General features: G+C 41.7%; 1 long non-coding RNA gene across 1 annotated transcript in view; it reads right to left on the minus strand.

The window, feature by feature from the left end:
• Positions 1-20,129, minus strand: part of LOC147710230 (uncharacterized) — a 181,100-nt gene extending 160,971 nt beyond the window's left edge. The window contains exon 1 of the long non-coding RNA XR_015295855.1: positions 20,004-20,129. This is a non-coding gene — a long non-coding RNA (uncharacterized LOC147710230). The remainder of the gene's footprint in view (positions 1-20,003) is intronic.
• Positions 20,130-27,618: the final 7,489 nt, after the last annotated feature.

Here is a 27,618-nt window from a genome sequence, read left to right on the forward strand (position 1 = left end):
ACCCAGGGGTCTCTAAGCGCTTTATCAGGATCAAAACATCAAGTGCCGTGGAGGACAACTGTTCATAAAAAAATTACAAATCACCCCATGCTTGCTGGAAAAGCACTGTTTTTAGTTTTTTTCGGAAGGACAACAAGTTAGTCTCCTTCCGCAATTCCATTGGCAGCTTATTCCAGGCTGTTGGGAGTAAATAGGAAAAGGCACGTCCACCTACTGTGGCCAATCTACAATGTGGTTGAGTAAGGAGGGAGGCGTCAGCAGATCGAAGCATCCTAGCTGGACTATAGGGGATTAGGCGAGATTTCATGTACGTTCGTGCCTTACAGTACAGGGCTTTGTGAACAATGCACATCCCTTTGAACATCACCCTTTGCTTAACCGGCAGCCAGTGCAGTTCTTGCATAAGGGGGGATGCATGGGTATTCCTTGGCTTTTTAAAAATAAGCCTAGCAGCGTCATTCATGACAACCTGCATCTTATTCAGGAGTTTTTGCAGCAGCCCTATGTATAGCGAATTGCCATAGTCTAACCTAGCCAGGATCGTGGCGGAGACCTCTCGCCTCAGAGTGGAAAAGGACAACAAAGGTGAGACTTTCCTAAGTTGTCGAAGGAGGCCGACACAGGTCCCTACCACTGTCCTAACTTGTTTCTGCATAGACAACCTGCAGTCCACCTGGATGCCTAAGCTCTTGACCACAGCTGCTGGTTCCGGAGGTGACCCTAGTTCTCTTGGCCAGAAATGCTCATTCCATGGGTTCCCTGCGATGGTAATTGGCAGTACCTTGGTCTTATCCGGATTGATTTTTAATGAGTTTCTGGACATCCAATTGGCTGTGTACTTCAAGATGTTTTGCAGTCTTACGAGAGCACCCGGACCATCATCAAGTTGGATCACTATCTGGGTGTCATCCGCATAGTTGTACACCTGGCAGTCCATCTGGTTGAGCAGTCTAATCAGGGGTTGTAAGTAGCCTTGTGGCACTCCGCAGGTGATCGATGTAGTGGTAGAGAGAAGGTCACCAAGCTGTACTCTCTGTGACCTCCCTTGAAGGAAGGAGGAGAGCCAAGCATGTGCCGTGCCCAAAATGCCGAAATCCATCATCCGCGACAGTAGTTGTTTATGACAGGTGTGTCCAGCGGAGGACAGTCAATCTCAGGGGTCGCACCAATTTCAGCTACAAGGTCCGAAATTTTGTTAACAAAGAAATCTTGAAATTTTTGGCAGTCCTCTTGCACGAACTCCGTAGTTTGTTCTTTATTTTTCCTGAGTTCCGTTAGGACTTTAAAGATTTCTTTCTGAGGGTTTCTGGCGGTAGTTATTCTCTCCTCAAAAGAACTCTGCTTTCCTAGCTATAATCGCCTGTTTATAGTTAGCGAGTGCCTGTGTATACTGGCTCCGGGAGTTGGAATCATAATGCTTCCGCCAAGCACTTTCTAGTTTCCGAAGTCCTTGTTTCCTCTCCCTAAGTGATTTGTTGTACCAAGGAGCCCCCGGTCCTTTGTTCACTATATTCAACCTACGTATTGGTGCCACGTAGTCCACGGTCTTCCTAAATTTGTCCAATAATTCCTTACAGAGGACTTCCAAATTTTCTGTCTGAGCCATACCATCATTTAAAATTCCAGGGAGGCCCGGGTTTCCCCAAAACCGTAATTTAGGGTGAAAAAATGAAATTTTACAAAATGCCATAATATTAGACCATATCTTAGCAATATCTCTAGCAGTCTTGAATTTCACCCTTTTAAAGTAATTAGGGTCATTAAGTCTTAACAGAAACATTTTAGAATCAGAATTTAGCATGAATAAATGAAAGTACAGTGGATTATCCGAATTAAACAGTGATCGTAGACGCCCTAAGAAAGTACCCCAAAAATAGAGTTTGAAATCAGGAAAACTAAGCCCCCCACTTTCTAAAGAATTTTTAAGTAAAAATATAGACCTACATGGTTTCTTATATCCCCAAATAAAGCTACTAAATATCCCATCCAGTTTCTTAAAAAAAAGATTCCTAAGTGCTAAAGGGATAGATCGAAATAAATAAATAAATTTGGGGAGAACTTTCATCTTAATCAAGTTAATTCTGCAGATTATATTCAATGGATGTTTATGCCATTTTTTTTAAAGATGAAGTGGCTGTTCTTATTAAAACATCATAATTGATAGAGATTATGTCATGTATATTAGAAGTGATCTTAACACCTAAATAAGTAGCAGCTTTACATATCCCAGAAACCACTGTAGTTGGTTCGTAGTTGGCAACAATTTGTGTTTTATTTATATTTAATATGTACCCGGATACTAATCCAAATCTACCAGCTTCAAACATTATCCCTTGTAATGCCGCTTCAACATCGGGCGAATAGATAGCAATGTCGTTGGCATAAGCCATAATTTTTAAAGATTGAGATCCAAAACTAAAGGGAATAATTCGGGGTTGAGTCTGTAAAGTATATAAGAAGGGTTCCATCGAAAGAGCAAATAATAAGGGTGATAAAGGGCACCCCTGACGGGTCCCTCGGGAAATAGTAAACGTGGAGGAAGTCAGCCCCGCATAGCAAATACTGGCTATAGGGTTATCATACAAAGCCCGTATCCATGTGAGAAATTGTCCATTACACCCCAAATTTGTCATAACGGACCAAAGATAGCTCCACCCCACTCGGTCGAAAGCCTTCTCGGCATCTAATAAAATCATACTGAGTAGGGTGGATGTTGTCTGTGCTATATCAAATGCTGTTATGGCCATATTAATATGGGCTGTGGTGTCTCTACCCGTCACAAACCCATGTGGCTGCGGGTTAACAATTTGGGGCATAAGTGGGGCCAATCGGGTCGCTAAAATTTTTGCAAATACTATTGCATCAGTATTAATAAGAGAAATGGGTCTATATGAACCATGATCTTCGGTAGGTTTGCCCTTTTTAAGAAAAAAATTTATTTTGTCCATATTCCAAGAATTAGGTGTTTTCCTATTTCTCCCAATAAACTCAATAACCTGAAGCAGTAAAGGTGATCACTCCTCCAAACAAATCTTATAAACCTGGACTGGGATGGAATCTTCTCCATCTGCTTTACCACATGGTAAAGAAGTAATAGCATGCCTAACTTCCAGTAAGGTAATATTCTCTGAGAGTTGATCTATTTCCGAAGTATTTCTGGTATTTGTGATATTCTCTTCAATGTAGTCTTTTATTATGGTAAAACAGGGACAAGTATCCAGAGTATATAAAATGCGATAATAATCTACAAATTGTTCTAATATTTCTGCTGGTTGGAGATATAGAATATTATCGGAGCCACGGATATTCTTAATCAGAGTATTAGCTCTATCTTCGGCGACTTTTTAAGCTAGAATCTTTCCGATCTTATCTCCACTCTCGTATTGATTGATTTTAAATTTGTGTCGTTTAGCACTGCTTTTTTGAAGCAATATTGTTTTTAAAGTTGCCTTTAGTTGTCCCAATTTCAAAACTATCTCAACCGTGTCCTGGGAATTTAAGTGCAATGCATCAGCCAACAATACTTCTTGTAATGTGATTTTAAAGGTCAGTAGTTTATTCCTTTCACGATTTTCTGAGTTTTGTCTATATATGAATTCCTGTGTAAACCCCCTAATACTGGCCTTACAAGCGTCCCACACCATTATACAAAAAGTAGAGTCGAGATTGAAGCTAATAAATTCTGCTAGATGAGCTTTAAGTTGTGTTACAAACGAAGAATCAGACAATAGATATCTAGGGAAAGAAAATAATCTTGGACCGGGATGAATTTGTAGGGTGGTAAAAGTGAGTAAAATAGGGTTGTGATCGGAGGAAACTCAGGGTTCATACTTCAATAGAGCTAGTTTTTAGTACAATATCAGAAGCCATAGCCATATCAATGCGGGAACATAATTTGTGGGGAGCAGAATAATATGTATAACCCGCGGTATTAGGATAAATACTGCGCCAAATGTCCCTAATATTATGGATACGGCAGATTTCTAATATTGAAGCCCTAGATTTACGCATACGTTGAAAAGCCCCTTGTTTTGTGATATCCTTTTGATAATCCAAAATACAGTTAAAATCATCCATTAAGATAAGATCCCCCTCCCAGTTCAGAAGCTCTACATTTAAACAATCAAAAACAGAAGGTTCGTCCAAATTCGGTCCGTATATCACACAAAACACATATTTATATTCTTCAATACTTAATTGCACAATAGCCCATCTAGCATCTTTATCATGAGCAATTTTGAGAACTTCTGCTCTACATCGTCTATCCTTGAGAATCGCGACCCCTCTGATTGAAGCACCCAGGGCAGAACTAACTACAACATCATAGCCAAGCTGGGCTAATAACTTTTTGTCTTTGTGAGCAATGTGAGTTACAGATAAGAACACAAAATGTGGATTATACAGTTTTAGCTCTTCTGAGACTAGGCGTCTTTTATTCTTACTATTTAACCCGGCAACGTTCCATGCCAGACATCTTAACTAATACATTCAAAACAGAAAAAATAATGTAATGCTTCTGCGCAAATACAAATACATATATCTTGTTTTTTCCCCAACCTTTCCAGCATGTTTCCCTCTGAGTTGTCTTTTTTTCAACACCTTTTTACCCCAGTCCCAACAGCTCCTGACGGGGAGCCGAAAGAGCCCTCCCCCCTCCCCCCTCCATACCCCCAACCTCCACGTGGGACACCCCTCCAACTTCTGCTGCCGCTGGATGGGCAGCGGCAAGGGTTGGTAGCCGAGGAGTAACCACTCCACTGCCCCTGACGGAAAAAAAACAGAAGAAAAAAAAAAGAAGAAAAGAAGAAACTCATTCTCCTAAGCGGAAAAAAGAAAAAAAGAAAAGGTTTTGAATTCCATCCTCCTTGATCCCTCATATAATTTTAACAAAGTTTATCTAGCTTATCACAACATATCCCCCCACTCATAGAAAAGCAAGCATTTTTAAGAAAATTTAGACAATGCTAGCTCAGCTTCTTTTTCATTGTTGAAGAAGTATGTGTGGCCGCCTTTAATAACCTTGAGGCGAGCAGGTTCTTGCAAGAACACTTGCCCCCCCCTTTGATTTAAATGAATCGATATATTTACGCAATTTCCACCGTCTATCCATTGTGGCTTTACTAAGGTCAGAACGAACAAAAAAAGAAAGATTCTCAAGATTAACCGGGGAGTTAGTGCGTGCTTTCAGTGATACTGCTTGCCTAAGTAAGAAATAACCAAAACAAATAAGAAAGGGGCGTGGAAATTTACTTTCCTTGTTCCTCTGCACTAGTGGTAAACGGTGAGCTCTTTGGAGTTGGGAATCCCAATCCCAATCGGAGAGGTCTGGGAAAGCCTTAGAAAACAATTTAACCAGATAGGACCTAGGATCTGACCCTTCAGAGCCTTCCGGGACCCCAAAAAGTCGCAAATTTAGCCTTCTTTGTCGATTTTCTAAATCCTCAACCTTCAGTTGTAAGGAAATAATCTGAGCATCGTGTTGGCTCACAACAAATTCAGTGCGAGTTGATCCTTCTTCTATGTTAACCACACATTATTGTAGTTCCTCTATATCATGTGAGACCCCCCTTAATTTTAGTGTCATTTCTTGCAGAGAGTTCTGTAGTTTACTGTTGTCCTCCTGTAACCGTAAAAAATGTTCTTGAGCTTCTGCACAATGATTTATTAAAGTTTGCAGAATAATATCCACAGGGGAAATATTAACTTCTTGTGCGTTTATCCCAGTTATAATTGCGTCTGGTAAGTCAGATGATATGGGAATCAGCGCCGGTAGTTGTTCAGTCGGATTTATGACAGAGGGAATAGGAGTTTTCGATATAGAAATATTACAAGCGTAACTCGGTGCAGCTTCACCTGTTTCGGTACCAACACGAGGAGAAGACACTAGGAGTGAAGGCAACAGACTAGCCGTGTTAGTGGAAGGCAGCGGGGGGATATCAAAGGTAAGGTTGATAGAGGGATCCTCCATTAAGTCGGGACAGCTGTTAATACATTCTGAATCAGTGGGGCTTGTGCCTGATAAGCGTAAAGTCATATTCTTCACTAGTCCCCTCGCCTGGATCCACTTCCTAAGAGGGCTCTTTTCAATACGTGTCTTCCTTGCTGCAGACGTAGAGGGATTAATTATTGCCTATGTAGTAATAGTGGAAAGTGCAGTAGCTTTCTCTTTTTTATTTTTACCTTTGGGCTTAGGTTTAGATTTGGCCTTATTCCTCCTGCCAGTCAAAAATGTAGCCGTGCATTCTCCATTAGAGCCCTCTTCCTCCTCCTCCCCCCTAATCTCCTCCGTGCCTTCCTCTACCATAATAGGTGCGTCACCCACAGCACTTTTAGACAAATCAGCAGCTTTGGCATCACCAGGATTTAAAAATTCCACTGGGGAAAATTCTGTTACTGAAGGGACAGATTCTGTTGCTGGTACCGACACCAATCCTCCTTCAACAGCGACGTTAGCACTCTTATATAGTTTCAACTCTTCCTTTCTGCCCCCAGAAATAGCCATACCGTCCTTTGAATTGATTAAGCCACCAATACCGTTTACCTTTCGATTGTTTAGATCATTTGCAATAAGTAGGGTCGGAGGGCGTAGCACAGGCTTACCCATGGGCAGTGAATCAACTTCTCTGGATAAGGCGACTGGTGAAGCAGGAATCAACATACCTGCCGTGTTGATGGATTCACACACAGTCACAGCCGGCATGGAAAGAGCCTGAGCCGATGCAGACACTGTCACTGCTAAAGCCGCAACAGGTGCGGGGGAGAGATTACCCCCAATGCACCCTTCGTTACCCGGGCACTCCGTAGCACAACTTTCGGTGCCATCCCTCAGGTGTTAACCTGCGAGCTAGCTTGCGTGCCTGTGAGAGAGCTCGAAATGGCCAGGAATCACCGCCACAGCCCCGACCAGCTGAACGCCGATCCACCGACCCGTCCCGAAGCCAAGCGGCGAGCAGTCCAGAAGGCACTCGGAAACAGCCACAGGATCTGCCGCGATGACCAGCGCTCGCTTGCCTCCACCTCGGAAAACAGCAGTCGCAACCCGACTAGTGAGTCTCTTCTCTTCCGTTGATTTGTTTTATTTCACTGTCTCCCTTTTCTCCGTAAAATCCGTCAGAAAGGAGTGGAGCCTCCAACTTAGCTACCACCCGCCAGCGTCCTCACTCCGCCATCTTGAACCGCCAGGTGTGTACAATCTATATATCTTAACAAAATTAAGGTGAAAAATTATATATAGTTGATGAAATACTTTTTCATGCAAATATGATACCTATTAGGTATGTTTTTAGGTCGAGCAGACCTACCCTCAATGCGTGAGCATTGAAGATGTCTGCTTCAGACCTATTGTGGCCCGTATTTAGGAATGTGGACAGCAATCAGACGCGCGCTTTGACATTGTCAGATTTCACCTCTGGAGCGCGCTGCTTGCTGTGTGTGGAGTGTTAGTGTCAGTTTCGCTTTTTATTACTTTCGTTTTCCCCGAGGCTGGCTTTGAATGAGCACGCTTGCTGTGAATAAATCTGGCTTTTTTTAATAACATGCTTGCTGTTAGCATTATTTCCAATGCGCACTATTACTGCTGGCAATGTGATGACAGTTTAGTATGTAACTACTGAATAATGCTAGCGTTAACTGCAAATAAAATGCATACTTCTTTAAATAATGTTATGGCTGCTTGGGTGCAATGCGTGTGAAACGAGGCTGGCTTTGAATGAACACGCTTGCTGTGAATAAATCTGACTTTTTTTAATAACATGCTTGCTGTTAGCATTATTTCCAATGCGCACTATTACTGCTGGCAATGTGATGACAGTTTAGTATGTGACTACTGAATAATGCTAGCGTTAACTGCAAATAAAATGCATACTTCTTTAAATAATGTTATGGCTGCTTGGGTGCAATGCGTGTGTGTCATCAGCACGAGGTAGCCGGGTAATCTTTTGCTATACTCTGTTGGCGCCATGCAAATGCCTAGCAAATTGTCAATGGCTATCTAAGAGGTGTTACTTTGTTTGTTGTCGTTTGTGTATTTGATTCTAAAGTCGGCGCCATGCAATTGTAAAGATCGTTTTTTTTTTAAACGAATACTGGTGCCGTGTTACAAGGTGTGCTTTTGAAGCACTTTCCTCTGGGGTGGTAAAGTTTGCAGTATGCTTAGGACAGCGTGATGTCGAATAGGTGCTAAACACTAAGTTAACTTGCTGCCGTGTTGTCTACTGTGTGCAATTTTTCGCGAAATGTGGCATCATGCAAATTATTGTTGTGTAGAAAGTAACATCACGCAAGTACAATTACAGACAGACAGATTTCGAATTTTCAGAAACAAGTCTACATTTCCCAGTAACTGGGTAGATTTTGAAGAAACGAAACGCCTTCCATTTTAGAGCTCACCCTTAACCTTTTCTTTCCATTGAGGCTTAACAGACAAGTCCTTTTCACACAATACGTTTGCTGCATGTTCTTTACAATTACAAACGTTTAAAACAGAAGTAAGTTACATTTCATCGATACAGTCTAATAAGCGTCAGCAATGTTATCACAACACTACTAAAATTGTTATGCTTTTTAAACAATAAATATGAACAATATTTAAAATTAACATGCCACAAACATACAGAAAAAAACGTTAAGTTTCGATTTTCCAGAAACCAGTCTGCATTTCCCAGTAACTGGGTAGATTCTAAAGAAACGAAACTCTTTCCATTTTGTAGCTCACCCTTAACCTTTCCTTTCCATTGACGCTTAACAGACAAGTCCTTTTCACACTTGTGGCCATTTTCACACTGACCCTATGCATTTCTTCCCTCTGCGCCTCTTGCATTTTATTGCCCCAAACGTTCCTATCTGATGGTAAACAAAGGTACTTAAACATCAAGCTTGTTCCCATGCAAAACACATGCTACTTGCCGTCTTCCAGAACAAGCTTTTGCCTCGTATTTTACAGTGGTTTTGGATGCTTCTGCTGCATACAGTTGGACGTTCGATTTTTAGATGCTTTAATTGCAATAGGTAAGCTTATTTACATATTTTTACACGTTTATTTTTACCATTTGCAATAAGTTTGCAAAAATTAATCATTTGGGAGGAGGAGCCAAGATGGCGACCGGAGCAGACCTGTAGGCTCCCGGCTCCGCCAGCCTTTTTCCGTCGTACCGATATCCTGGCTCAGATCCTGGCGAAATTGACGGCAGATTGGGTGCGATGCGGCGCTGATCCCGGCGGTGCTTTCCCGGACCCTCGACCTGCCCGGCAGCCGCAGATTCCCGCTTACCAGTCTACAGCCCTGGACCCCGCTTGCACGGGCTCATTCTGCCGTGCCTCGGAGACCTGCTGCCGGCCGGAGTGCTCTATCAGCGCTGGCTGCTGAACCACCGGCGTGATCCTTGCGAGGCGCTGCCCGTGCCCAGCCACCTGAAGGGATTCGAAGCGGGCGGAGAGAAGGAAGCGCTCGCGAAGCTGCAGTGCCCCTTCGGAACGGCGCCTTTGTTTGAGGCTGAAGGTACGGGGAGAGGATTGCTCGGCCATGTTGGATTGCCCAGGACTGCCTGACCCCATGCCTCTCTACCCGGGCTTGTTACGGGGCGCTTAGCCTGCACTGCGTGTCTCACTGGCACGGCACATAGCACCCCGCCAGCATTGAACGGGCGTACGCTAGTGCTTTATTTATCCTGGTGATCGCCCCGGAGTTTTGCCATAATGGCTTTGCGTGCTGATATGTTTGGTGGGGAGGTGCGCCCGTCCTCGCCAGCGACCTGTGCTGCCCCGCCTGTAGTGGAGCTCGAGGTTCCAGAGACTCCCCGGGGACATGAGAGGCAGGGGCTACAGCCTATATTTTCTCTTGGCACTGTTCTGTCCGCCCTGTGCGACCTCCTTGCAGAAATGCACCACTGCTACGGAAGATTGGGAGGCAAGCTAGACGACATGGCGTCTGCGCTGCGGTGGGACAGTAACGAGCTGATCCCGCAAAGCTGCCACCTGCCCCCGCCTACACTTCACGAGGATACAGCGCTTTCTCCTGCCTGCTGGACACCTGAGCCCGCTTCCTATTTTACTGGCGCCCAAGACCGCCCGCCTGACAACTCCGCCCGGGATACTTTGTTTCCCCTTTCAGTGAAGAGTGCTACATTGTGGCTGGATTTACTATCGTATGTGCCTTGGGATCTATCTGCGGCATTGCTGGTTCTACCGACGGCTCCTGTGTTGTACCCCCTGACTTTGCTGCCTAAAAACTCATGTACTCCTGGTGTTTCTGTGGAACTTTCTGCTACATTCGACAGATTTCCTGGTGACTTTATACGGCCATTTTGTGCTCCCATGTTGCTTTCGTTCTTTCTCTCGCCATTTTGCTTCTTTGTTCTACGGAGGGCGGGCCTCTCTCGGGAAGCGCATCTGGGGGTGTATCCACGTTCGGGCCAGGGCTAGGCTGCTTTCCCTGTTATCGGCTTCTTGGCTGGTTGACCTGGGTTTGGGATTGTTTTTTGCGTCCAGATTACTCGACCGCTGTAAATTGATGTTTCACTCCTGTATCTACCTTATTGCTTGCCGTCTATCCTGAACTTGGGGTGGAAGATGTATCAGTGGCTGGTGGGGACCGGGATGCCTGGAATTGATCCTCCTCCTGTTCTGTTTGTCTTTGAGAGTCGAAGATTAGGGTGTCCTTTTCTCCCTCTCTATATTGGATGTTATACCTTTTTCTCTTTCCTTCTCTTTCTTTTCTTTCTCGCTATATTTCGGGTTTATTGGGCGACAGACACACTGCTGGGGGGGGGGCAGGCCGTAGCCTCCGCATGCGTGTAGGGTGGGGGGTTAGTAGTTAGTATCTAGTTCTTATTTCTATGGTGCCTTCTTTTATTCCTATTTTTGATTTTCCCTTTTGGTCTGGGTCCATGTCTAGATTACTAGAGGTTAGGTGGCGGCGGGCAACGGGTGGGACGTGAGGGGGGTCTTCTAACTGACTCTGCAAATTGCTGCCATGCTGCCCGGGTGGGACTTGACGGTTGGGTCGATATCCTGTGTACAGACTTGTAGCTACTGTCATGCTCCTCCCGCATGGATCCTTCCTTTTTGCTTCTCTTCTCTTATGATTCAGGACAGTACGATTTGATTCAATATTTGCATAAAAAAACCTTTAAAATTAACCTTCACTGGTTCTGGGACATGGTATTACAGCAATTAATGTGTAACTCTTTAATGTTTGCTTAGGATGATGGGGTAATACTGTGTCGCCGTAACGCTTGCATTGGTGCTTTAACTGTTTTTGTGGCCGGCCGGAAGGTTGTAGGCCCGTATTTGTCCTTCTTTGATGCACAATAAAGGTTTTCAAAAATTAAAAAAAAAAAAAAATTAATCATTTGCTGCTTTTTTTACAGCGTCTTCTGATCTCACATCCTTCGCAGCAGCATTTAGCGAAGCAATCCGCAAAGAAATACTGCTGAAAAAATTATTTTGCCAGCACCAACGTAAGTTTTAACAAAGAATCGTGATATGCTTTGTACTAGCTAATAAGTACTTTTTTTGCATTGCAAATTATATATATATTAATTATTACGTATTGCAATGCTTTTACAAAAGTTGATTTTCATTTACCACGCTTCCTTAATTAATGGATTATCTCTGTGCGCGATGCGTTTCTTATGCTTATTCAAAACTTCCCTTCTTTGCTCCCGCGCGGCATCAGCCACTTAAACAGTACATTATTAATGCCGTAAGCAACATTACAATTGCCCAAAAAAACACTACATCTACAATAGGAAAGGCCTGCCTTTTGGCCGCTTTTAACATTTTCTTGCATAGTATTATCTCCCGCTTTTTTTGGCGCTTCGCTATCAGCCTCCAGTGATTATACCCAGTTCTCCCCTCCTTTCCGTTGTCCAGTGCCCTTCTTACATTCATTCTCTTTTACACTCTTCATATTCCAACATTACAAGCACGCCCCTCTCTTAACCTCACCTACCACTTTCTATACGGCAAGTGCGCATATTAAAATAACTACACAAACACATTTCTATTATTGTATTGCCGCTATATATTATTAACATGTGAAGTAACGTGCATTTACAATTATATGCGACGCCAGTCCCTTACATAGCACTTTATTACTTCTGCAAACAGCCTCGCATTTGCTGAAATAAACAGTAACTCCACAATAGTGAAGGCCTCACTCCTGTCCCGTCCATATACACTTGCAAAGAATTATATCCTGCTTTTTTTGCGCATCGCTCTCTTCTTCCAACCACCGTCACTCAACTTCCCCCCCCCCTTCCGGCCCCTGTCCGCTCCAAAGTCACGCATTATCTACCGCTTTTTTTCCACTCGCTCTCTACTTCAGCTAATCGTCCTCCCCCCCCCCTTCCCCCCTTCCCTGTTGCCACCCCCTGTCCGCTAGATATTCACTTGCAAAGCATTAAGTATTATTTTTCTTGCGCCTTGCTCTTTACTCCCAGCTACCACTACGCAGCCTTTCTTCCCTGCTACTCAGTGCCCTTTTACCACTCATTTCCTCGCAATGTGTGTGCGTCGCATTATGCAAATCAAAATACTGGAAAATTACGTTCAAATTATTGTTTGGTGATATAATGTATTACTATGTAAAGTAATGCAAATTTAAATGTGTATGCGTTTTAAATAACATGCATGTACTTTTTACATTTTCTTGCATAGTATTACCTCCCGCTTTATTTGCGCTTCGCTCTCAGCCTCCAGTAATTATATGCGACACCAGCCCCTTACATAGCACTTTATTACTTCTGCAAATTTCTATTTCTATTTCAGGATTTGGTGAAGCGCAACAGCTACCCCGGCAAAGGGGTGTCCCGGCGCTAAGAACAGACGTGCAAACTGAGGATAGAGGGAGAGGGGGAGAGGGGGAAACTAGGGAGCGGGGAAGAGGTGAGTCTTAATTGCTCTGCGGAAGGCAGGGAGGGAGTCAATGGAACGAATGCTAAGGGGGAGATCGTTCCACAGTGTGGCGGCAAGGACACTAAAGGAGCGGCCTCCAGTTCGGCAGAGTCGAATCCTTGGGATTGTCAAGAGGAGTTGGTTGGCAGAACGTAAGGCACGGCCAGGAACGTAAGGTTGGGCAAGGCTGCGAAGCAGAGGGGGATTTCCTTGTTTCACGATCTTAAAGATCGTGACTAAGGCCTTGAATTTGATTCGGCGATCCACGGGCAGCCAGTGGAGCTTACGAATGGTAGCTCTGGCTGAACATCTGCGTGGGAGGCCAACCAGCGTTCTGGCTGCCGCATTTTGTATGCGTTGGAACCTAGCGGTTTCCGCTTTATTAGCTCCCAAAAGGAGGACGTTAGCGTAGTCCAGGCGCGATAGAATGGTGGCCTGGACGATAAGCTGGCGGGCCTTGGAATCGAAAAGCCCAAGTATGGGCCTGAGGTTCCTTAAAAGGCCTATACAGGTAGCGGCCACCTTTTTTGTGTGGGACTGGAAGCTAAGGTTGGCATCGACCCAGACTCCCAGATTTTTGACACAGTTTTTGGGGAGTGGAGTGGCGCCTAGGGATGACGGCCACCAGTGCTCGTTCCAAAGGCTGGTGTTACGGCCTAGGAGGAGCACCTCGGTTTTCCCGGCGTTGAGTTGGAGGTAGTTGTCCGTCATCCATCGGGCCACAGCAGTCATACCTTCTTTAAAGTTGGATGCCACGAGGGACGGGCTTTCCGATAGGGTGACAACCAGCTGGGTATCGTCCGCGTACGAGACAAGCGTGAGCCCCCACTCTCTAGCCACGTCCGTGAGTGGCTGGACGTATAGATTAAAGAGGGAGGGGCTCAACGCTGAACCCTGGGGGACACCTTGAGCGATGGGGTGAGGTTTAGAAAGATAAGGAGGAGCCGACACCTTGAAGGATCTATCCTTAAGAAAGGATCGGAACCATGCAAGTGCAAGGCCAGTCACACCGGTCATCTCCAGACGATTCAGAAGGATGTCATGGGATACCGTGTCAAAGGCCGCGCTGAGATCAAGAAGAATCAGCGCAGCACTATGACCGGAATCCAAAATCATCCGGAGATGCTCCGTAGTGGCCAGTAGGGCAGACTCCGTACTATGGCCTGCACGGAAGCCATTTTGGGAGGGGTCTAGAATTCCATGACTTTCCACATGCTTCGACAGAATGTTATTAACATGGGTTTCGGCAATTTTGGACATCCAGGGGAGAAGGGATATGGGACGAAAATTTTCTGGCTTGGTGGGGTCGAGGGTAGGTTTTTTAATTATCGGTGATACCCATGCTTGTTTCCAAGCTATGGGTACGAGTCCTGTAGAAAAGGAGAGGTTGAGGATGATCAGCATGGGGGATAGAAAAAAGTCCATCGAGGCCAGGAAATGAGAAGGACTCATGGGGTCGGCTGGGGAACCAGTCTTCACTTTCTTGCCCAGTCTGATCAGGTCTGCAGCGGTGATGGCAGAAATTTGGGACAGAGGTAAGATGTTAGGGGCTGTGGACATAGAAACTCCATTGAAGGGAGCGATCTGTGGAAAGGTTGCATAGATTTTCTGGACTTTTTCAATGAAATAGGTTGCGAGCTGCTCACATTGCTCGTGGGAAGAGATTTTTGCTCAAAAAAACAATAACTCTACAATAGTGAAGACCTCATCCCTGTCCCGTCCATAAACACTTGCAAACAATTATATACCGCTTTTTTTGCGCATCGCTCTCCTCTTCCAGCTACCGTCACTTAACCCTCCCCCCCCTTCCGTTGCCGGCCCCTGTCCGCTCCAAATTCACGCATTATCTACCGCTTTTTTTCCAATCGCTCTCTGCTCCAGCTAGTCGTCCTCCCCTCCCCCTCTTTCCCCCCCTTCCCTGTTGCCACCCCCTGTCCGCTAGATATTCACTTGCAAAGCATTAAGTATTATTTTTTTGCGCCTTGCTCTTTACTCCCAGCTACCACTACGCAGCCTTTCTTCCCTGCCACCCAGTGCCCTTTTACCACTCGTTTCCTCGCAGTGTGTGTGCGTCGCATTATGCAAATCAAAATACTGGAAAATTACGTTCAAATTATTGTTTGGTGATATAATGTATTACTATGTAAAGTAATGCAAATTTAAATGTGTATGCGTTTTAAATAACATGCATGTACTTGTCCGCTTTTTACATTTTCTTGCATAGTATTACCTCCCGCTTTTTTTGCTCTTCGCTCTCAGCCTCCAGTAATTATATGCGACACCAGCCCCTTACATAGCACTTTATTACTTCTGCAAACAGCCTCACATTTGCTCAAAAAAACAATAACTCCACAATAGTGAAGGCCTCACCCCGGTCCGGTCCATAAACACTTGCAAACAATTATATACTGCTTTTTTTGCGCATCGCTCTCCTCTTCCAGCTACCGACACTCAACACTCCCCCCCCCCCACCCCCCCTTCCGTTGCCGGCCCCTGTCTGCTCCAAATTCACGCATTATCTACCGCTTTTTTTCCACTCGCTCTCTGCTCCAGCTAGTCGTCCTCCCCTCCCCCCCTTCCCTGTTGCCACCCCCTGTCCACTACATATTCACTTGCAAGCATTAAGTATTATTTTTCTTGCACCTTGCTCTCCACTCCCAGCTACCACTACGCAGCCTTTCTTCCCTGCTACCCAGTGCCCTTTTACCACTCGTTTCCTCGCAGTGTGTGTGCGTCGCATTATGCAAATCAAAATACTGGAAAATTATGTTCAAATTATTGTTTGGTGATAATATGTATTAGTATGTAAAATAATGCAAATTTAAATTTGTATGCGTTGTAATTAACATGCATGTACTTTGGAGTTGGCTGCAAAATACTTTTGTTTGTACAGTAAATTATAAGAATACGTTGACTATTACCTGCTACAATTATATTTTAAAGGCTGCCGTTCATTTAGCATGCTTTTTTATTTAGTACTTTATCTCTGCACGCGATGCTTTGTATTCTTATTTACAACTCTCTCATGTCTTCGCTTGCATGCTGCAGCAGTCCCTCTAACAACATTCTATTACAACTGCAAACAATCTTACATTTAAACGAACAATAACTCTACAATACTTTTACAATCCTCCTTCTCCGCTCTACTATTAACTTGCATTGCACTATTCACACCTCTTTTCACCTCGTTCTCTACTCCCAGCGATTGAGACCTACTCTGTCTGCTGTTTAGTAACTTTTTACAATTATCCTTTCCTACACACTCCTCATAATACAATTCCACATTACCACCCCTATCTTCACCTAATGTCGCACTTTCTAGACGTTGCAGTGCGCAAATAACTTTTGGGGAGGGAAATTCATTTTAAGTATTGTATAAGCAATCTAATTTATTACTATGTTAAGTTTCGAGCATTTAAAATTGTATGCTTTTTAAACAATCGTAATACAGTTTTTAATTTACGGCAAAACACTTTCTTTGCATATCAAATTTAAATGCGTGCTACAATTTTTTTTTACAAAAGCTGCCTTTCATTCGGCACGCTTTCTTATTTAATGAATCAGCTCTATGCGCAATGTTTTTCTCACACTTATTTACAGCTTACTGATATACTTCCTTCTGCACAGCACAAACGTCTCACACATAATATATTTAAATACAGCGTCACAAAGATGGCTTTCAATTAACACGCTTAATAATTGCAAAATTACGTTTAACTTAGTGTGCTTGCTCATTTGCTAATATACTTTCGCTGCCCATTACGAATTACTCTTACATTTAAAGTAAAAACGTTGCTTATTATTTTATGCTGGCTTTTTTTTTATGCCGCATTACACTCGTCAATAAAGCTATTTACGAAGTACATTTTACATAAATGTTGAAATAGTGCTTTTAAATTAGTTTGTTTTATTATCAATTAACTCCACAACACGCGCAATAAAATCGTTTTCCCATTACTAAAATTTTAGTAGCTTGCGTTATAAGTACGTTACAATAACAAAACACCATTTATTACGGAAAAAAGAAGCTTTTTCGTACTTTACTAATAACTTCCTGCGTCAACATTCACATGCAACATATCTTAAAGCCGGCATTTTAAGTAACTGCCGTACAATTTGCAATAACAGACAACAAAGGACACGTTTAAATATTCGCGCCAATTTACTATTTACAGCTTCTTTAACACGTTACACTATACTTCACGCACACAGCATTTCATGTGCGACACATAAATAGTATATTACGCGTTCAGCACAAATAATATTACACACACTTCACATATACCATACAATAAGAGCTTCCCATATACAACACAACACTAAATATATACATAAACTTAGACAACTTACCAGTCACTAAACTTCTGTAAACACGTCTTCAACCAACGTTTCTTTGAATAGTTAGCAACATGCAAGCACAAACAGCTTACAAAAAATTAGACTCTGCTACGTGCTCTGTCACACGCCCATGTCCAAGGAAAATTTCACAGAGCGCATGCTCAATGCATAAGCTTGTGTGGCGAACGGGTACTACTTTCACTTTCAGCGTACTATTTCTTTTTTTGTTACCATTCATAAACATAATTTTTACGTTATTAATTATTAAGCGTAAATAAATAATGCAATATACTGGAAAACGGCACTCTTAGAAAACAATTATTTTAGCAATTACATTTACATTCAATATTAAAATACTGCGTTTGTATTACGATGCTATTATATTACAATCTTAATGCAGTCTGTATGTTCTTCCTTGCACGTGGCACCTGCTTCTTAGACATCACCCCATAACTGCCACAAAGACCCTTACATTGGCCAAAACAATAACACGAACTCCATGATAGCACACGCCTGCCTCCAGTCCGCACTTAACAATTATTTGCATTGCACCATCTATCACTTGTTTTTCCGCCTCGCTCTGCACTGCCAGCTACTATTACCTAGCATACTCTCCCACCTGCTGCTCAATGTCTTTTTCCAATTATTCTATCCTACACGCTCCATACTACAACACTACAAGACCGCCCCTCTCTTCACTTCACCTCGCACTTTGTAAACGCTGCACTTCAATAACAAAATAATGCAGAAATACGTTTAAAGTATTGTATTTGGAATGGTATTTATTGGTATATAAAGTAACATAAATGTAAATTTTTATGCGTATTGCATGTATTTAATGTACTTTGTATTTTGCTACAAAAATTTTTTGTTTGCATGGCAATATAAATATACGTTAACTATTACGTGCAAAGATTATTTACTAAGGCTGGCTTTTATTTTGCATACTTTTATATTAAGTGTATTATCTTGGTGCACACTTGTTCACATTATTATTACAACTTCTTATACATGCTACATACCTAGCCTTATTTATAAAGGCCTTACAGTGCTAGTGCGTCACTTTTACAAATGATAAAAGTAATGCATTAGTGACACAAGGCTTTTATAAATAAAACCCCTTGAATTTTATCTGCACTTATTGTAAAAATAATATATGCTTACTCACATCTGCCTTTCCTACAAAAGTAAAACTCTAAAAGTAAAAATCTTTAATATTATGCTATTTATTAATGTTATAAAATATTTTCTGTTTTGCATATATTTAATTTTAATTTGTTGTTAATAGCATTATTACAGTAACTGTAACATACACAACAATAATTACAAATAAGCAAGGCAGAACAATCTGTGTGTCAGTATATATGTAATGCAGCACTATGTGTGTGTGTATAGCTACCAAAGTTTCAGATTACTGTGAGTGACATTTTCATAATTTTACTGTATTTGAGTGCCATTTCAACAACTATGAGTGACACTTTCTCTCAAGCAAAATCAAGCAGTGAAGACTAGGGCAACATATAAATAGCAGTAATTGTATCCATTTGGGCAACAAGAAACGCAAAGAAGTACTTAAAACCGCTGAAAAGCACATGAAATGGAAGGGCACTGCCTGGGGACATACTGCTGTTATAAGAAAAAGAAAGCAGGCTGGCACTGTAGCTGGCCTGAATATGGTCTAAATAATCTGATCATTCATAACGGTGTATCAGACCATCCTTACTTTAAGCCAGCCTGCACCAACTGGGCCCCCTGGCTCCTGGCACGAGCAATCAATAATGATGGCATGATAATGCATTACAGCACGTTGACCTCCAGGGCGCCCTCTGACAATCGAGTCTCCAAGGTGATGTTAAAGGCCCCAACTACACTGAAATTATGAAAATGATGGCATGATAATGCATTACAGCACGTTCACCTCCAGGGCGCCCTCTGACAATCGAGTCTCCAAGATGATGTTAAAGGCCCCATCTACAGTGAAATTATGAAAATGTCACCCAGCAATCTGAAACTTTGGTAGCTGGGACCAGGTGTTATCTCATCATCAGCTGAACCGCATAAAGCATCGAACAGTAAGTTAAGAACAGCTGATGCACACCTTCACTAAGGTACATTATAGGTCACAGCTCAGGCGACCTAAACCTGGCTGTATTTCAAAAACTCCAAAGTGGTTTCCCGTTTTACAGTTCACTGCTGCACGGCTCAGTCAGTCAGCCAGACACATAAGCACCAGATTACACAAGTTGCAGGCCCAGTCGCGCCACAGAGGCTCTGCGTGCAATAACTCTAAAATCGTGATACCTGGGCTACGCTGCTGGGAACTTTCTTTGCCAGCTAACTTGACCTCAGCTGCATGCCGCACATTATGACTGTCATCAGCAATCTTAAACTTTGGTAGCTAGGAACACAGTGTTATCTTATCATCAGCTGAGCCGACCAGCGCTGCATAATGGCTAGCATCGGACGGTAGGTTAAAAATGGCTGGTCATGTGTCCTTAGCAGCTCGAAGGGTCATGGCAGCGCCAGTTGCCTTTTCCCGACACCCTGCTCCAAATAGTTACGTTAAAAAACAAACACCAGCAAAACACAGAGTGCAGCATGGTCACAACAAAAAAACGGCAATCTTTGCCTTTAAAACTGAATTCTCTACAAGCAAGTAGGCTGTGGTGCATGGTGTGCTAACGATCAGCTCAGTAAAACAGGCCCGTAATTAAAGAGGAATGTATCGCGCCACATGAGCTCTGCATGCAATAACTCTAAAATGGTGATACCTGGGCGACACTGCTGGGAACTTCTTCGCCGACTCACACTGACCTCAGCTGCATGCCGCACATGATGCGGCCGGACGGTCGTAATATCCCCCTGCGGCCGGTCCAGCCTGCCTGGTGCCATTATAATGAGGGAGAGTGAGCACTGAGTGAGGCAGACTGCAGCTCACTCAGATTACCCCGCTGATTAACTTCCTGTCAGTTCCTGGCGGCCGGACGTGACGTCGCGCGGCAATACCGCAAATCCGGATTTTATTAATTAGATACATTGTAGCGTTGTGCAGGCTCTCAGAGAGCTGCACACTACTGTTAACTGTTTGCTGCTGGGACACAGGCGGCCAGCACCTCAAGCAGCAGAGAGAGCCACACCATGAGGGCACAGTGACAGGCTCCGTTGGAAAATTGCATGACGTTTCATTTCAGTGCAGTGATGAGGATCACCGCACTGAAATGTGTGGGCGTCACACGTGTTGCATGACGCTTGGCAGGACTATGTGTGATGCAATGCACTATGTATGTGTATATAATGCAGCACTATATATATGTAAAACAACACAAGCAATGTATAAAGCAATGCAATGTGTATGTATGAAGCAGCACAATATGTGTGTATACATGTGTAAAGCAGCGTTGTGTGTGTGTAAAACAGCATAGTATAAATGTACAATAAGCAGCAATGTTTGTGTGTAAAGCAATGCAATGTGTATGTGAAAAATGCAATATGTGCAGTTTTTTAAAGCAGTGCAGTTAATGTGTGTTTGTTTATAAGGCAACAATATATGTATGTACAAAAGAACAATGTGTATGTGTGTCTGTGTATGTATAAGGCAACACTATGTATGTGTCAAATATGGCAGTGTGTATGTGTATGTAAGGCAGCATTGTGTGTATGGAAGAAAGCATAGTGTATGTATAAAGCAATGCAATATGGATGCGGAGCAGCACATTGTATGTGTGTACATGTGTAGAACAGCATTGTGTGTGACACAACACAATATAGTATATGTAAGGCAGCACTGTGTATTTGTAAGGCAGTGCAATGTATATGTAAGGCAATACAATATGTATATGTGTGAGGAAGTCTATTATATGTCTGTATGTTTATAATGCAACAGTATGTATATTTATAACAATGCTATGTGCATGTAAGGCAGCTAATGTGTATAAGGTACTACAGTGTATGTATAACAGTGCAGTATATGTATTAAACAGCGCAGTGTGTGTATATAAGCGGCAGTATGTATAAGAGGCAACATAGTGTATGTAAGGCAGCATTGTATATGTGTTAAGTATTGCAGTGTGTATATAAGCAGCCAATGTGTATAAGGTAGTACATGGCCAGTTAATGTCAGCTAATAGAGATAGCGACCATCTTAGGCCCCACTTTGCATATCAGTGATATTTATCACTAATGAAATGCAAAGTATACATACAAAGTTGTTAGCGACTGAAAACAGTCGCTAACATCACTATCTCCTATTACCAACTTTTGGTGATATTTGCACTAAGCGCAAACATCTCCAAAAGCTAATCCTGCACTTAGCAGTTCTTAACAATGTTATCCAATGTAAGGTGGATAACAAGGCTAAGAGCATTAGCTCAGTAATGCATGAATATCACTGACTTTTCAACGATATTCATTCATTTGCAGCAATTTGTATCACATTTGCAATAAACGTTGGTAATACCAAAGTTTAATGTAATACAAATCGTCGCAGCTCAGCATTAAATTTGTGTCTTTAACCAAGCAATAACAATAATTATCACTATTGCTTGTTAATATGCTCCACAGTGTATGTGTGTACATATATAAAGTAACATTGTATATGAAATAGCACATTATGAGTGTATGCAAGGCAGCACTGTGTATATATAAGGCAGTGCAGTGTGTATGTAAGGCAATGCAATATATATATATATATATATAGAAAGCAATGTAATATGTGTGTATGGTTATAAGCCAACACTATATGTTAGTATAACAATGCAATGTATATTAAAGGCAGCAAATGTGTATAAGGTACTGCAGTGTATGTATAGCAATGCAGTATATCTGTGAGGCACCACAGTGCATGTATATAAAGCAGTGCAGTAAGTATAGGAGGCAACACCAAGTGCGTTAAGCAACACTGTATGTATTAAAGCAATACAGTGTATGTGTATAACAGCATATTATGTATATGTGTGTGAAGCAGCACTAATAGTATGTAAAGCAATGCAGTGTATATAAAAAAATACATTATTTATGTGTCACTCATAAAGTGTATGTGTGTAAAGCAGCATTGTATATATGTAAAAATGTGCAGTGTATCTCTAAAACATAGAAGTATGTATAAGGCAGTACAGTATCTATATAGCACTGCAGTATATGTGTGAGGCAGTGCAATATGTATGTGCAACTTAATTTCAATACATCCTCCTAATTTAATATAAGAATTTGTGCACTCACTATCCTGCCATTACTTTAAATATCAATCAATTTTATACATTATTACTACACTTTTCTCTTAGCTACTACCTATTATTTATACTATAGTTGTATACATCTATTTATATAAATATCTATTAATCACTTTCACTCTACAAATATATTGTTGTTACTAACAGGGGATTTACTGCAAGCATACCCGTTTGAATTGGGTCTTACGATGTTGGCCCTCTTGAATGCCATCTTAGAAGGTAGCCCAATCCCAGAGTCGTGAAGAGGGGCAGTGGTAATCCCATTCACAAAAAAAAGGATAATAGATACATTCTAAGAATTATAGGCCAATAAGCCTGATTGACTCCATACAAAAAGTAGCCGAAAAAGTTATCCTGAAGTGAATCCTTCATTAGGTGGATGAGAAGTAACTTCTATAAGACTTCCAGCCAGGCTTTTGCTTAAAAACAGGCACTGTTGAGCAAGTTTTTAGATTAACACTTCTGCACTTGAAGGTGATGGAATTGGGCAAGGACAGTCTCTATTTGGCGTACATCAGCTTAAAGACGGCCTTTCACCTACTTGCAAGGAAGGAACTTTAGGGGGTTCTTCAAAGTCAACATTGTTCTTTGTCACAAAAGGGTAGGGGGTGATTTACTGAAGTAATCAGGCATCTCCCAAATGCTCAGTAGTGCCTGCAATTTAGATGTACAAAGCAAGAAAGCTTACTTCTGCCATGTATGACATGGAGCTATGGAATCACTGCAATTTGCACTGCAATTTGATTCCTATCCAGGCCCAAAAATAAGCTCCTGAAGGACATTTTAGCTTTCCCCTTCAGCACCCTTACAATTCCAATGCTTTTGCATTTAGACTGCAGAAGTATCAAAGACAAGGCACATCTTTGCCCATTGCTTTTATATTCTTGCACAAGGAAGGATCTTTAGGGGGTTCTTCACAGTCAACATTGTTCTTTGTCACAAAAGGGTAGGGGGTGATTAACTGAAGGAATATCATGCATCTCCCAAATGCTCAGTGGTGCCTGCAATTGAGATCTACAAGGCAAGAAAGCTTACTTCTGCCCTGTATGACACGGAGCTTTGGAATCACTGCAATTTGCACTGCAATTTGATTCCTACCCAGGCCCAAACATAAGCTCCTGAAGGACGTTTTAGCTTTCCCCTCAGGCACCCCTACAGTTCCAATGCTTTTGCATTTGGACTGCAGAAGTATCAAAGACAAGGCACATCTTTGCCCATTGCTTTTATATTCTTGCACAAGGAAGGATCTTTAGGGGGTTCTTCACAGTCAACATCGTTCTTTGTCACAAAAGGGTAGGGGGTGATTTACTGAAGGAATATCATGCATCTCCCAAATGCTCAGTGGTGCCTGCAATTGAGATCTACAAGGCAAGAAAGCTTACTTCTGCCCTGTATGACACAGAGCTATGGAATCACTGAAATTTGCACTGCAATTTGATTCCTATCCAGGCCCAAAAATAAGCTCCTGAAGGACCTTTTAGCTTTCCCCTTCAGCACCCCTACAGTTCCAATGCTTTTGCATTTGGATTGCAGAAGTATCAAAGACAAGGCAAATCTTTGCCCATTGCTTTTATATTCTTGCACAAGGAAAGAACTTTAGGGGGTTCTTCACAGTCAACATTGTTCTTTGTCACAAAAGGGTAGGGGGTGATTTACTGAAGGAATATCATGCATCTCCCAAATGCTCAGTGGTGCCTGCAATTGAGATCTACAAGGCAATAAAGCTTACTTCTACCCAGTATGACACGGAGCTATTGAATGACTGCAATTTGCACTGCAATTTAATTCCTATCCAGACCCAAAAAAAAAGCTCCTGAAGGATCTTTTAGTTTTCCCCTTCAGCACCCCTACAGTTCCAATCCTTTTGCATTTGGACTGCAAAAGTATCAAAGACAAGGCGCATCTTTGCCCATTGCTTTTATATTCTTGCATATGGAGGGTCCCAGTAACTTAAATGTTATGCCAAGTGTCTATCAGAAGTAATGAACATGGCAGGCTGGAATAGGATTAAGTGATTGAGAAACACAAAAAATTATTTTGGGGAAATTGAGCTTGGAAAATTGCTAGTACAAAATATGCTCCTTTAAAGGCAGTCCTCAAAAACACTATATTAAAACTGGATCTCTTGCCAACTAATTAGGAATCCACATCAATGCAATTCAACTGCAGCATTCCTTACAATAAAGGATGTAATATTATATGAGTGTTACATTGACCTAATAACTATGCTACCAGATAAGGCTCTTTACTATAACTTCACAGTTAACACTCTCCCACTAGGGGCAACTGTATATAAATGGAAGTCCATGCTCATATATCCCCCTTTTGCACACAAAGCCCAGCGCAACATTAGACAATAACACATGTACTTTTTAAGTGTACAGACTATATCCACCAAAGGAGATACTAGTTGAAACACTCTTCAAATGCCTAGGAACATGCATGCATTCAGTGGCTCTCCAAATTGTATTGACTGATACCTCCCCTCCTATAGTAGGTAGTGTCTCCAAATTTTTAAAACATTCCTGATTCATTCATGCAATAGATTGTCTATTTCAGTTTAATCCCTTTTTGGCTGATTTATTTTAGGGAGGCTCCTACAATTTTACCTTCTAAAAACATATGAAATACCTGTACTTTTTTTAATGTTGTTTTTATAATAAATGTTATGCTTGTGAAATGTTTTTGCATATGATTTTTTTTTCAAATAACGGAGTAACAGTAAATATAATAAGAAATGTCATAAGTTAAATTACATTGCCAAAATGCATTATATATATTACTGTTTGATTTACAATTATTATAAAATAAATAATTACATTAATACAATAATGTATTCCTTGTTTTTTATTACAGGTTATAAAAGAAGAAGCTAACAGCAAGGTAATTAATTTTCATTACAATACATAAATGTAACTTGCATATCATTGTATAAATATTATTACATTGCTTACTATTGCATGTTACTTATAGTTTATTACAAACACCTTTAGTTAAATATTACTGTTTACTAAAAAACACTACATAACATTCTATAATATTTACATAACTATACTAAAATGTTTACATACCTATACAATTAATAACGTTATAAATATAACTTACCTTTTATTTAAAAATTACAACATAACATTAATATATTTTATACATAACTATACCATTTATAACATATTTAATATATAAAAAATACACTTACTTATAACAATTACTTAATAATTTCTTAATACTCGATCATATATAAAAATATACAAATGCACAACACTATACAAGCTCAATATAATCAAGCACATGACAAATTTTCACAAAATTCCAGAGGCAAACAATGCTTACCAAATAGTTTATTTGCTATTATTCACAACTACAGTAAACTAGCATATATATGGGATGCAGACGATTTGCATTATATAATGGACCTTGGAGATGCATTGTATATAAAAATGCATTCTATTAACAAACAAGATTTTATGCATCCTGATGATCTGCCAAAATATATTACACATGGGAATGATATATTTTCAATTCAACTTAGACAACCATACTATGGTAATATATTTGAACGGTTTGATTTGTCATATCCAGACATACAAGAAGCATTAAATTTAGCAATAGCACATTCTGGAGTCTTACTTTGTATGGATGTTTATGTCATTTCTATATTTAAAATTGAAGATAAATACTTTATATTTGATTCACATAGTCGCAATAAAACTGGCATGCCACATCCAAATGGCACATGTATATTAATGCAAAAAAACTTTTCAAGATGTGATACATTATATTTCTAACTTAGCACATTACATAAAACCATTTAATGCAGTAGATGTACAATTTGAATTAACACCAATAGATAAACTATGTACTAAAATACAAACAGATACATTTCGACAAGCTTATCGAAAACAACAAAATACTAAACATAAAAGTACATTTTTTGTACATAACACAAATATTTTAACACACACAGATAACCAACATAGCAAAGGTGTACACACAACAACATATAAGTTACAATTTAAACAAACTAACATTACTATACACAAAGAACAAGAACAATCAATATTAACTACAATACCTTTAAGTATTACACAAACTAAAACAGATAACAAAAGACATAACAGATCAAATTAATTATATAGTTCCTAAAAAAACAAAAACTAATACACTGTTAAAAGAAGATGTTAAAAATCAGCAAACAACAAATATAGACAAAGAAACATATGCAAGTATACTCAAGAAAAACTTAGCATATAGTGATAAAAAGCATATTGATACAATATGCAATCAGAAAGTACCAATAGAAAAAAATAAAAACAAAAAAATAAATATTCAAAAGTTAGTAACAACACCAATACAAATGGAAAGGGGCGACCACTCGGTCCCCCCGAACGTATGGTGGAGTACCCCGATCCCCCCGGGAAGCCATTTTTGGGCAGGAGGCGAGTCTCGGCTGGTATGCCCGAAGCGGCGTAGCCGGGGCGCGCCTTTTCCCGCCCAAGAGTGGGCTGTCCTAGACACTGACGCCGATAGCCACGCCCCGGAGGCGGATTGGAGGTGGGTACACGCCCGCCCGAAGAAGGATAAAAGGAGCGACAAGCCAAGAAAGCATCCTCTTGTTCCTGTGCTCTGAAGCTGCACCTCCCCGTTGCACGTGAGCTCGAGACGGAACTAAGAGCCAATTTTGAAGGATTTAATTTTGTGTTTATTCTTTCAGTGAGTCGGAGTTTCTTGCCTTGGACCTCGAGGATCATACGTGGACGATGCCTGGCAAGAAGGTCGGAAAGAGGGTCGGGACTGATCAGATGCTTCGTATGCTGGTAAAGGACATGGCGGAGATGAAGAAGCAGATGGCGGCAATGAATGGTGCGGGCGGACCTAAGAGTCGTCGGACCAGCATTGCCGGGAATGGTCCCTAACGGGAGAGGTAGAAGGGCCAAGAAGGGAGCGTCGGGTGGGGAGGCCCCGGTTCCCGAAGCACCCCCGGCCCACCCGGTCACACCGATCGAGGCCCCGACCCCGGTCCCGGACGGGGGGCAACCAATCCCTGTGGTAGTCACTCCCGTGAACGGAGAGGATATGCCTCCTGAGCTGGCTGCCCAGTTGGCGGCTTGGTTGGGCAAAGAGAACGAGGGGGCCACGGCTGATGATGCCAGGGCGATAA

The sequence above is a fragment of the Lissotriton vulgaris genome, chromosome 5 (genome assembly GCF_964263255.1).
Source record: "Lissotriton vulgaris chromosome 5, aLisVul1.2, whole genome shotgun sequence".
Classification (NCBI taxonomy): Eukaryota; Metazoa; Chordata; class Amphibia; order Caudata; family Salamandridae; genus Lissotriton; species Lissotriton vulgaris.